Source organism: Schistocerca americana, chromosome 2 (assembly GCF_021461395.2).
Source record: "Schistocerca americana isolate TAMUIC-IGC-003095 chromosome 2, iqSchAmer2.1, whole genome shotgun sequence".
NCBI lineage: Eukaryota > Metazoa > Arthropoda > Insecta > Orthoptera > Acrididae > Schistocerca > Schistocerca americana.
The window spans coordinates 1079292712-1079304788 of record NC_060120.1 but is presented as its reverse complement, the minus strand read 5'-3'; positions in this window follow the sequence as shown (position 1 = coordinate 1079304788).

The window sequence follows — 12077 nt, the reverse complement described above, 5'->3', positions numbered from 1 at the left end:
TTAAATTCCGATGCTTCACTTCAGGTTTACTGTATCCCTTGGACCTTCTTATTGACATTGAAACACAGAAATTGCATCCGAATTTAATACAAATGGCACAATGCCGTCTTAAGTACAAGAGGACTGACACTCTAACTTTCTATGATTTGAACCTCTCCTGAGTGTCCAGTTTTAGATTCCGATGCTTCACTTCAGGTTTACTGTATACCTTGGACCTTCTTATTGACGATGAAACACAGAAATTGCATCGGAATTAAATTCAAAAGGCACAATGCCGACTTAAGTACAAGGGGACTGATACTCTAACTTTCTATGGTTTGAACCTCTCCTATGAGTGCAGTTTTAGATTCCGATGCTTCACTTCAGGTTTACTGTATCGTTTGGAGCCTCTTATTCACGATGGAACACAGAAATTGCATCCGAATTTAATACAAAAGGCACAATGCCGTCTTAAGTACAAGAGGACTGACACTCTAACTTAACATGAATTGAACCTCTCCTGTGAGTCTAGTTTTAGATTCCAATGCTTCACTTCAGGTTTACTGTATACCTTGGAACTTCTTATTGACGATGAAACGCAGAAATTGCATGGGAATTAAATGAAAAAGGAACAATGCAGACTTAAGTACAAGAGGACTGACACTCTAATTTTCTATGATTTGAACCTCTCCTGTGAGTCCAGTTTTAGATTCCGATGCTTCACTTCAGGTTTACTGTATCCCTTGGACCTTCTTATTGACATTGAAACACAGAAATTGCATCCGAATTTAATACAAATGGCACAATGCCGTCTTAAGTACAAGAGGACTGACACTCTAACTTTCTATGATTTGAACCTCTCCTGAGTGTCCAGTTTTAGATTCCGATGCTTCACTTCAGGTTTACTGTATCCCTTGGTCCCTCTTATTGACGATGAAACACAGAAATAGCATCCGAATGTAATACAAAAGGCACAATGCCGACTTAAGTACAAGAGGACTGACACTCTAACTATCTATGATTTGAACCCCTCCTGTGAGTCCAGTTTTAGATTCCGATGCTTCATTTCATGTTTACTGTATCCCTTGGACCTTCTTATTGTCGATGAAACACAGAAATAGCATCCGAATGTAATACAAAAGGCACAATGCCAACTTAAGTACAAGAGGACTGACTAACTTTCTATGATTTGAACCTCTCCTGTGTGTCCAGTTTTAGATTCCGATGCTTCACTTCAGGTTTACTCTATCCCTTGGACCTTCTTATTGACGATGAAACACAGAAATCGCATCCGAATTTAATACAAAGGGCACAATGCCGATTTAAGTACAAGAGGACTGACACTCACACCTTCAATGGTTTGAACCTGTCCTGAGATTCCAGTTCTAGATTCCGATGCTTCACTTCAGTTTCACTGTATACCTTGGAACTTCTTATAGACGATGAAACACAGAAATTGCATCGGAAATAAATACAAAAACACAATGCCGACTTAAGTACAGGAGGACTGACACTCTAACTTTCTATGATTTGAAACTCTCCTGTGAGTCCAGTTTTAGATTCCGATGCTTAACTTCAGGTTTACTGTATACCTTGTACCTTCTTATTGACCATGAAACACAGAAATTGCATCGGAATTAAATTCAAAAGGCACAATGCCGACTTAAGTACAAGCGGACTGACACTCTAACTTTCTATGATTTGAACCCCTCCTGTGAGTCCAGTTTTAGATTCCGATGCTTCATTTCATGTTTACTGTATCCCTTGGACCTTCTTATTGACGATGAAACACAGAAATAGCATCCGAATATAATACAAAAGGCACAATGCCAACTTAAGTACAAGAGGACTGACTAAATTTCTATGATTTGGACCTCTCCTGTGTGTCCAGTTTTAGATTCCGATGCTTCACTTCAGGTTTACTCTATCCTTTGGACCTTCTTATTGACGATGAAACACAGATATCGCATCCGAATTTAATACAAAGGGCACAATGCCGATTTAAGTACAAGAGGACTGACACTCACACCTTCAATGATTTGAACCTGTCCCGAGATTCCAGTTCTAGATTCCGATGCCTCACTTCAGTTTCACTGTATACCTTGGAACTTCTTATAGACGATGAAACACTGAAATTGCATCGGAAATAAATTCAAAAACACAATGCCGACTTAAGTACAGGAGGACTGACACTCTAACTTTCTATGATTTGAAACTCTCCTGTGAGTCCAGTTTTAGATTCCGATGCTTAACTTCAGGTTTACTGTATACCTTGGACCTTCTTATTGACGATGAAACACAGAAATTGCATCGGAATTAAATTCAAAAGGCACAATGCCGACTTAAGTACAAGAGGACTGATACTCTAATTTTCTATGGTTTGAACCTCTCCTATGAGTGCAGTTTTAGATTCCGATGCTTCACTTCAGGTTTACTGCATCGTTTGGAGCCTCTTATTCACGATGGAACACAGAAATTGCATCCGAATTTAATACAAAAGGCACAATGCCGTCTTAAGTACAAGAGGACTGACACTCTAACTTAACATGAATTGAACCTCTCCTGTGAGTCTAGTTTTAGATTCCGATGCTTCACTTCAGGTTTACTGTATACCTTGGAACTTCTTATTGACGATGAAACGCAGAAATTGCATGGGAATTAAATTAAAAAGGAACAATGCAGACTTAAGTACAAGAGGACTGGCACTCTAATTTTCTATGATTTGAACCTCTCCTGTGAGTCCAGTTTTAGATTCCGATGCTTCACTTCAAGTTTACTGTATCCCTTGGACCTTCTTATTGACATTGAAACACAGAAATTGCATCCGAATTTACTACAAATGGCACAATGCCGTCTTAAGTACAAGAGGACTGACACTCTAATTTTCTATGATTTGAACCTCTCCTGAGTGTCCAGTTTTAGATTCCGATGCTTCACTTCAGGTTTACTGTATCCCTTGGACCTTCCTAATGACGATGAAACACAGAAATAGCATCCGAATGTAATACAAAAGGCACAATGCCGACTTAAGTACAAGAGGACTGACTAACTTACTATGATTTGAACCTCTCCTGTGTGTCCAGTTTTAGCTTCCGATGCTTCACTTCAGGTTTACTCTATCCCTTGGACCTTCTGATTGACGATGAAAGACAGAAATTGCATCCGAATTTAATACAAAAGGCACAATGCCGACTTAAGTACAAGAGGACTGACACTCTAACTTTCTATGATTTGAACCCCTCCTGTGAGTCCAGTTTTAGATTCCGATGCTTCATTTCATGTTTACTGTATCCCTTGAACCTTTTTATTGACGATGAAACACAGAAATAGCATCCGAATGTAATACAAATGGCACAATGCCAACTTAAGTACAAGAGGACTGACTAACTTTCTATGATTTGAACCTCTCCTGTGAGTCCAGTTTTAGATTCCGATGCTTCACTTCAGGTTTACTCTATCCCTTGGACCTTCTTATTGACGATGAAACACAGAAATCGCATCCGAATTTAATACAAAGGGCACAATGCCGATTTAAGCACAAGAGGACTGACACTCACACCTTCAATGATTTGAACCTGTCCTTAGATTCCAGTTCTAGATTCCGATGCTTCACTTCAGTTTCACTGTATACCTTGGAACTTCTTATAGACGATGAAACACAGAAATTGCATCGGAAATAAATTCAAAAACACAATGCCGACTTAAGTACAGGAGGACTGACACTCTAACTTTCTATGATTTGAAACTCTCCTGTGAGTCTAGTTTTAGATTCCGATTCTTAACTTCAGGTTTACTGTATACCTTGGACCTTCTTATTGACGATGAAACACAGAAATTGCAACGGAATTAAATTCAAAAGGCACAATGCCGACTTCAGTACAAGAGGAGTGACTCTCTAACTTTCTATGATTTGAACCCCCCTGTGAGTACAGGTTTACTGTATCCCTTGGACCTTCTTATTGACGATGAAACACAGAAATTGCATCCGAATATATTACAAAAGTCACAATGCCGACTTAAGTACAGGAGGACTGACACTCTAACTTTCTATGATTTAAACCTCTCCAGTGGGTCCAGTTTTAAATTCCGATGCTTCACTTCAGGTTTACTGTATCCCTTGGCCCTTCTTATTGACGATGAAACACAGAAATTGCATCCGAATTTGATACAAACGCACAATGCCGGCTTAAGTACAAGAGGACTGACACTCTAACACTCTATGATTTGAACCTCGCCTGTGAGTCCAGTTTTAGATTCCGATGCTTCACTTCGGGTTTACTGTATACCTTGGAACTTCTTATTGACGATGAAACACACAAATTGCATCGGAATTATATTCAAAAGGCACAAAGCCGACTTAAGTACAAGTGGACTGACACTCTAACTTTCTATGGTTTGAACATCTCCTGTGAGTGCAGTTTTAGATTCCGATGCTTCACTTCAGGTTTACTGTATTCCTTGGACCTTCTTATTCACGATGAAACACAGAAATTGCTTCCGAATATAATACAAAAGGCACAATGCCGTCTTAAGTACAAGAGGACTGTCACTCTAACTTTCCATGAATTGAACCTCTCCTGTGAGTCTAGTTTTAGATTCCGATGCTTCACTTCAGGTTTACTGTATACCTTGGAACTTCTTATTGACGATGAAACGCAGAAATTGCATGGGAATTAAATTAAAAAGGCACAATGCCGACTTAAGTACAAGAGGACTGACACTCTAATTTTCAATGATTTGAACCTCTTCTGTGAGTCCAGTTTTAGATTCCGATGCTTCACTTCAGGTTTACTGTATCCCTTGGACCTTCTTATTGACAATGAAACACAGATATTGCATCCGAATTTAATACAAAAGGCACAATGCCGACTTAAGTACAAGAGGACTGACTCTCTAACTTTCTATGATTTGAACCTCTCCTGAGTGTCCACTTTTAGATTCCGATGCTTCACTTCAGGTTTACTGTATCCCTTGGACATTCTTGTTGACGATGAAACACAGAAATCGCATCCGAAATTAATACAAAAGCACAATGCCGACTTAAGAACAAGAGGACAGACACTCTAACTTTCTATGATTTGAACCTCTCCTGTGAGTCCAGGTTTAGATATCGATGCTTCACTTCAGGTTTCCTGTATACCTTGGAACTTCTTATTGACGATGAAACACAGAAATTGCACCGGAATTAAATTCAAAAGGCACAATGCCGACTTAAGTACAAGAGGACTGACACTCAAACTTTCTATGATTTGAACCTCTCCTGTGAGTCCAGTTTTAGATTCCGATGCTTCACTTCAGGTTTACTGTATCCCTTGGACCTTCTTATTGACGATGAAACACAGAACTTGCATCCGAATTTAATATAAAAGGCACAGTGCCGAGGTAAGTGCAAGAGGACTGACACTATAAACTTTCTATGATTTGAACCTCTCCTGTGAGTCCAGTTTTAGATTCCGATGCTTGACTTCAGGTTTCCTGAATCCCTTGGACCTTCTTATTGACGATGAAACACAGAAATTGCATCCGAATTTAATACAAAAGGCACAAAGCCGACTTAAGTACAAGAGGACTAACACTCTCACTTTCTATGATTTGAACCTCTCCTGTGACTCCAGTTTTAGATTCCGATGCTTCAATACAGGTTTACTGTATCCATTGGACCTTCTTATTGACGATGAAACACAGAAATTGCATCCGAATTTAATACAAAAGGCACAATGCCGACTTAAGTATAAGAGGAGTGACACTCTAACTTTCTATGATTTGGTCCTCTCCTGTGAGTCCAGTTTTAGATTCCGATGCTTCACTTCAGGTTTACTGTATAGCTTGGAACTTCTTATTGACGATCAAACACAGAAATTGCATCGGAATTAAATTCAAAAGGCACAATCCCGACTTAAGTACAAGAGGACTGACACTCTAACTTTCTATGATTTGAACCTCTCCTCTGAGTCCAGTTTTCGATTCCGATGCTTCACTTCAGGATTACTGTATACCTTGGAACTTCTTATTGACGATGAAACACAGAAATTGCACCGGAATTAAATTCAAAAGGCACAATGCCGACTTAAGAACAAGAGGACTGACACTCAAACTTTCTATGATTTGAACCTCTCCTGTGAGTCCAGTTTTAGATTCCGATGCTTCACTTCAGGTTTACTGTATCCCTTGGACCTTCTTATTGTCGATGAAACACAGAAATTGCATCCGAATTTAATACAAAAGGCACAATGCCGACATAAGTACAAGAGGACTGACACTCTAAATATCTATGATTTAAAGCTCTCCTGTGAGTCCACATTTAGATTCCGATGCTTCACTTCAGGTTACTGTATCCCTTGGAAATTCTTATTCACGATGAAACACAAAAATTGCATCCGAATTTAATACAAAAGGCACAATGCATACTTAAGTACAAGAGGACTGACACTCTAACTTTCTATGATTTGAACCTCTCCTGTGTGTCCACTTTAGATTCCGATGCTTCACTTCAGGTTTACTGTATACCTTGGAACTTCTTATTGACGATGAAACACAGAAATTGCATCGGAATTAAAATCAAAAAGCACAATGCCGACTTAAGTACAAGAGGACTGACAATCAAACATTCTATGATTTGAACCTCTCCTGTGAGTCCAGTTTTAGATTCCGATGCTTCACTTCTGGTTTACTGTATCCCTTGTACCTTCTTATAGACGATGAAACACACAAATTGCACCCGAATCTAATATAAAAGGCACAATGCCAACTTAAGTACAAGAGGCTTGACACTCTCACTTTCTATGATTTGAACCTCGCCTGTGAGTCCAGTTTTAGATTCCGATGTTTCACTTCAGGTTTACTGTATACCTAGGACCTTCTTATTGACCATGAAACACAGAAATTGCATACGAAATTAATACAAAATTCACAATGCCATTTTAAGTACAAGAGGAATGACACTCACACATTCTATGATTTGAAAATGTCCTGTGAGTCCAGTTTTAGATTCCGATGCCTCACATCAGCTTAACTGTATATCGTGGAACTTCTTATTGACAATGAAACACAGAAATTGCATCGGAATTACATTCAAAAGGCACAATGCGGACTTAAGTACAAGAATACTGACACTCTAACTTTCTATGATTTGAAACTCTCCTGTGAGTCCAGTTTTAGATTCCGATGCTTTACTTCAGGTTTACTGTATACCTTGGAACTTCTTATTGACGATAAAACACAGTAATTGCATCGGAATTAAATTCAAAAGGCACAATGCCGACATAAGTACAAGAGGACTGAAGCTCTAATATTCTATGGTTTGAACCTCTCCTGTGACTGCAGTTTTAGATTCCGATGCTTCACTTCAGGTTTACTGTATCCCTTGGAGCTTCATATTAACGATGAAACACAGAAATTGCATCAGAATTTAATACAAAAGGCACAATGCCGTCTTAAGTACAAGAGGACTGACACTCTAACTTTCCATGAATTGAACCTCTCCTGTGAGTCTAGTTTCAGATTCCGATGCTTCACTTCAGGTTTACTGTATACCTTGGAACTTCTTGTTGACGATGAAACACAGAAATTGCATCGGAATTAAATTCAAAAGGCACAATGCCGACTTAAGTACAAGTGGACTGACGCTCTCACTTTCTATGATTTGAACCTCTCCTGTGAGTCCAGTTTTAGATTTCGATGCTTCACTTCAGGTTTACTGTATACCTTGGAACTTCTTATTGACGATGAAACACAGAAATTGCATCGGAATTAAAATCTAAAGGCACAATGCCGACTTAAGTACAAGAGGACCGACACTCAAACTTACTATGATTTGAACCTCTCCTGTGAGTCCAGTTTTCGATTCCGATGCATCACTTCAGGATTACTGTATACCTTGGTACTTCTTATTCACGATGAGACACAGAAATTGCAACGGAATTAATTTCAAAAGGCACAATGCCGACTTAAGTACAAGAGGACCGACACTCTAAATTTCTACGATTTGAACCTCTCCTGTGAGTCCAGTTTTAGATTCCGATGCTTCACTTCAGGTTTACTGTATCCCTTGGACCTTCTTATTGACGATGAGACACAGAAATTGCATCCGAATTTAATACAAAAGGCACAATGCCGACTTAAGTACAAGAGGACTGACTCTCTAACTTTCTATGATTTGAACCTCTCCTGCGTGTCCACTTTTAGATTCCGATGCTTCACTTCAGGTTTACTGTATCCCTTGGACATTCTTGTTGACGATGAAACACAGAAATCGCATCCGAAATTAATACAAAAGCACAATGCCGACTTAAGAACAAGAGGACAGACACTCTAACTTTCTATGATTTGAACCTCTCCTGTGAGTCCAGGTTTAGATTCCGATGCTTCACTTCAGGTTTACTGTATCCCTTGGACCTTCTTATTGACGATGAAACACAGAACTTGCATCCGAATTTAATATAAAAGGCACAGTGCCGAGTTAAGTGCAAGAGGACTGACACTATAAACTTTCTATGATTTGAACCTCTCCTGTGAGTCCAGTTTTAGATTCCGATGCTTCACTTCAGGTTTCCTGAATCCCTTGGTCCTTCTTATTGACGATGAAACACAGAAATTGCATCCGAATTTAATACAAAAGGCACAATGCCGACTTAAGTACAAGAGGACTAACACTCTCACTTTCTATGATTTGAACCTCTCCTGTGACTCCAGTTTTAGATTCCGATGCTTCACTACAGGTTTACTGTATCCCTTGGACCTTCTTATTGACGATGAAACACAGAAATTGCATCCGAATTTAATACAAAAGGCACAATGCCGACTTAAGTATAAGAGGAGTGACACTCTAACTTTCTATGATTTGGTCCTCTCCTGTGAGTCCAGTTTTAGATTCCGATGCTTCACTTCAGGTTTACTGTATAGCTTGGAACTTCTTATTGACGATCAAACACAGAAATTGCATCGGAATTAAATTCAAAAGGCACAATCCCGACTTAAGTGCAAGAGGACTGACACTCTAACTTTCTATGATTTGAACCTCTCCTGTGAGTCCAGTTTTCGATTCCGATGCTTCACTTCAGGATTACTGTATACCTTGGAACTTCTTATTGACGATGAAACACAGAAATTGCACCGGAATTAAATTCAAAAGGCACAATGCCGACTTAAGTACAAGAGGACTGACACTCAAACTTTCTATGATTTGAACCTCTCCTGTGAGTCCAGTTTTAGATTCCGATGCTTCACTTCAGGTTTACTGTATCCCTTGGACCTTCTTATTGTCGATGAAACACAATAATTGCATCCGAATTAAATACAAAAGGCACAATGCCGACATAAGTACAAGAGGACTGACACTCTAAATATCTATGATTTAAAGCTCTCCTGTGAGTCCACTTTTAGATTCCGATGCTTCACTTCAGGTTACTGTATCCCTTGGAAATTCTTATTCACGATGAAACACAAAAATTGCATCCGAATTTAATACAAAAGGCACAATGCATACTTAAGTACAAGAGGACTGACACTCTAACTTTCTATGATTTCAACCTCTCCTGTGTGTCCACTTTAGATTCCGATGCTTCACTTCAGGTTTACTGTATACCTTGGAACTTCTTATTGACGATGAAACACAGAAATTGCATCGGAATTAAAATCAAAAAGCACAATGCCGACTTAAGTACAAGAGGACTGACAATCAAACATTCTATGATTTGAACCTCTCCTGTGAGTCCAGTTTTAGATTCCGATGCTTCACTTCTGGTTTACTGTATCCCTTGTACCTTCTTATAGACGATGAAACACACAAATTGAACCCGAATCTAATATAAAAGGCACAATGCCAACTTAAGTACAAGAGGCTTGACACTCTCACTTTCTATGATTTGAACCTCGCCTGTGAGTCCAGTTTTAGATTCCGATGTTTCACTTCAGGATTACTGTATACCTAGGACCTTCTTATTGACCATGAAACACAGAAATTGCATACGAAATTAATACAAAATTCACAATGCCATTTTAAGTACAAGAGGAATGACACTCACACATTCTATGATTTGAACCTGTCCTGTGAGTCCAGTTTTAGATTCCGATGCCTCACTTCAGCTTAACTGTATATCGTGGAACTTCTTATTGACAATGAAACACAGAAATTGCATCGGAATTACATTCAAAAGGCACAATGCGGACTTAAGTACAAGAATACTGACACTCTAACTTTCTATGATTTGAAACTCTCCTGTGAGTCCAGTTTTAGATTCCGATGCTTTACTTCAGGTTTACTGTATACCTTGGAACTTCTTATTGACGATAAAACACAGAAATTGCATCGGAATTAAATTCAAAAGGCACAATGCCGACATAAGTACAAGAGGACTGAAGCTCTAACTTTCCATGAATTGAACCTCTCCTGTGAGTCTAGTTTCAGATTCCGATGCTTCACTTCAGGTTTACTGTATACCTTGGAACTTCTTATTGACGATGAAACACAGAAATTGCATCGGAATTAAATTCAAAAGGCACAATGCCGACTTAAGTACAAGAGGACTGACGCTCTCACTTTCTATGATTTGAACCTCTCCTGTGAGTCCAGTTTTAGATTTCAATGCTTCACTTCAGGTTTACTGTATACCTTGGAACTTCTTATTGACGATGAAACACAGAAATTGCATCGGAATTAAAATCTAAAGGCACAATGCCGACTTAAGTACAAGAGGACCGACACTCAAACTTACTATGATTTGAACCTCTCCTGTGAGTCCAGTTTTCGATTCCGATGCATCACTTCAGGATTACTGTATACCTTGGTACTTCTTATTCACGATGAGACACAGAAATTGCAACGGAATTAATTTCAAAAGGCACAATGCCGACTTAAGTACAAGAGGACCGACACTCTAAATTTCTACGATTTGAACCTCTCCTGTGAGTCCAGTTTTAGATTCCGATACTTCACTTCAGGTTTACTGTATCCCTTGGACCTTCTTATTGACGATGAGACACAGAAATTGCATCCGAATTTAATACAAAAGGCACAATGCCGACTTAAGTACAAGAGGACTGACACTATAAACTTTCTATGATTTGAACCTCTCCTGTGAGTCCAGTTTTAGATTCCGATGCTTCACTTCAGGTTTACTGTATCCCTTGGACCTTCTTATTGACGTCGAAACACAGAAATTTCATCCGAATTTAATACAAAATGCACAATGCCGACTTAAGTACAAGAGGACTAACACTCTCACTTTCTATGATTTGAACCTCTCCTGTGACTCCAGTTTTAGATTCCGATGCTTCACTACAGGTTTACTGTATCCCTTGGACCTTCTTATTGACGATGAAACACAGAAATTGCATCCGAATTTAATACAAAAGGTACAATGCCGACTTAAGTATAAGAGGAGTGACACTCTAACTTTCTATGATTTGGTCCTCTCCTGTGAGTCCAGTTTTAGATTCCGATGCTTCACTTCAGGTTTACTGTATACCTTGGAACTTCTTATTGACGATTAAACACAGAAATTGCATCGAAATTAAATTCAAAAGGCACAATCCCGACTTAAGTACATGAGGACTGACACTCTAACTTTCTATGATTTGAACCTCTCCTGTGAGTCCAGTTTTCGATTCCGATGCTTCACTTCAGGATTACTGTATACCTTGGAACTTCTTATTGACGATGAAACACAGAAATTGCATCGGATTTAAATTCAAAAGGCACAATGCCGACTTAAGTACAATAGTACTGACACTCTAAATATCTATGATTTAAACCTCTCCTGTGAGTCCAGTTTTAGATTCCGATGCTTCCCTTCAGGTTACTGTATCCCTTGGAAATTCTTATTGACGATGAAACACAGAAATTTCATCCGAATTTAATACAAAAGGCACAATGCATACTTAAGTACAAGAGGACTGACACTCTAAATTTCTATGATTTGAACCTCTCCTGTGTGTCCAGTTTTAGATTCCGATGCTTCACTTCAGGTTTACTGTATCCCTTGGATCTTCTAATTGACGATGAAACACAGTAATTGCATCGGAATTAAAATCAAAAAGCACAGTGCCGACTTAAGTACAAGAGGACTGACACTCTAACTTTCTATTTTTTGAACCTCTCC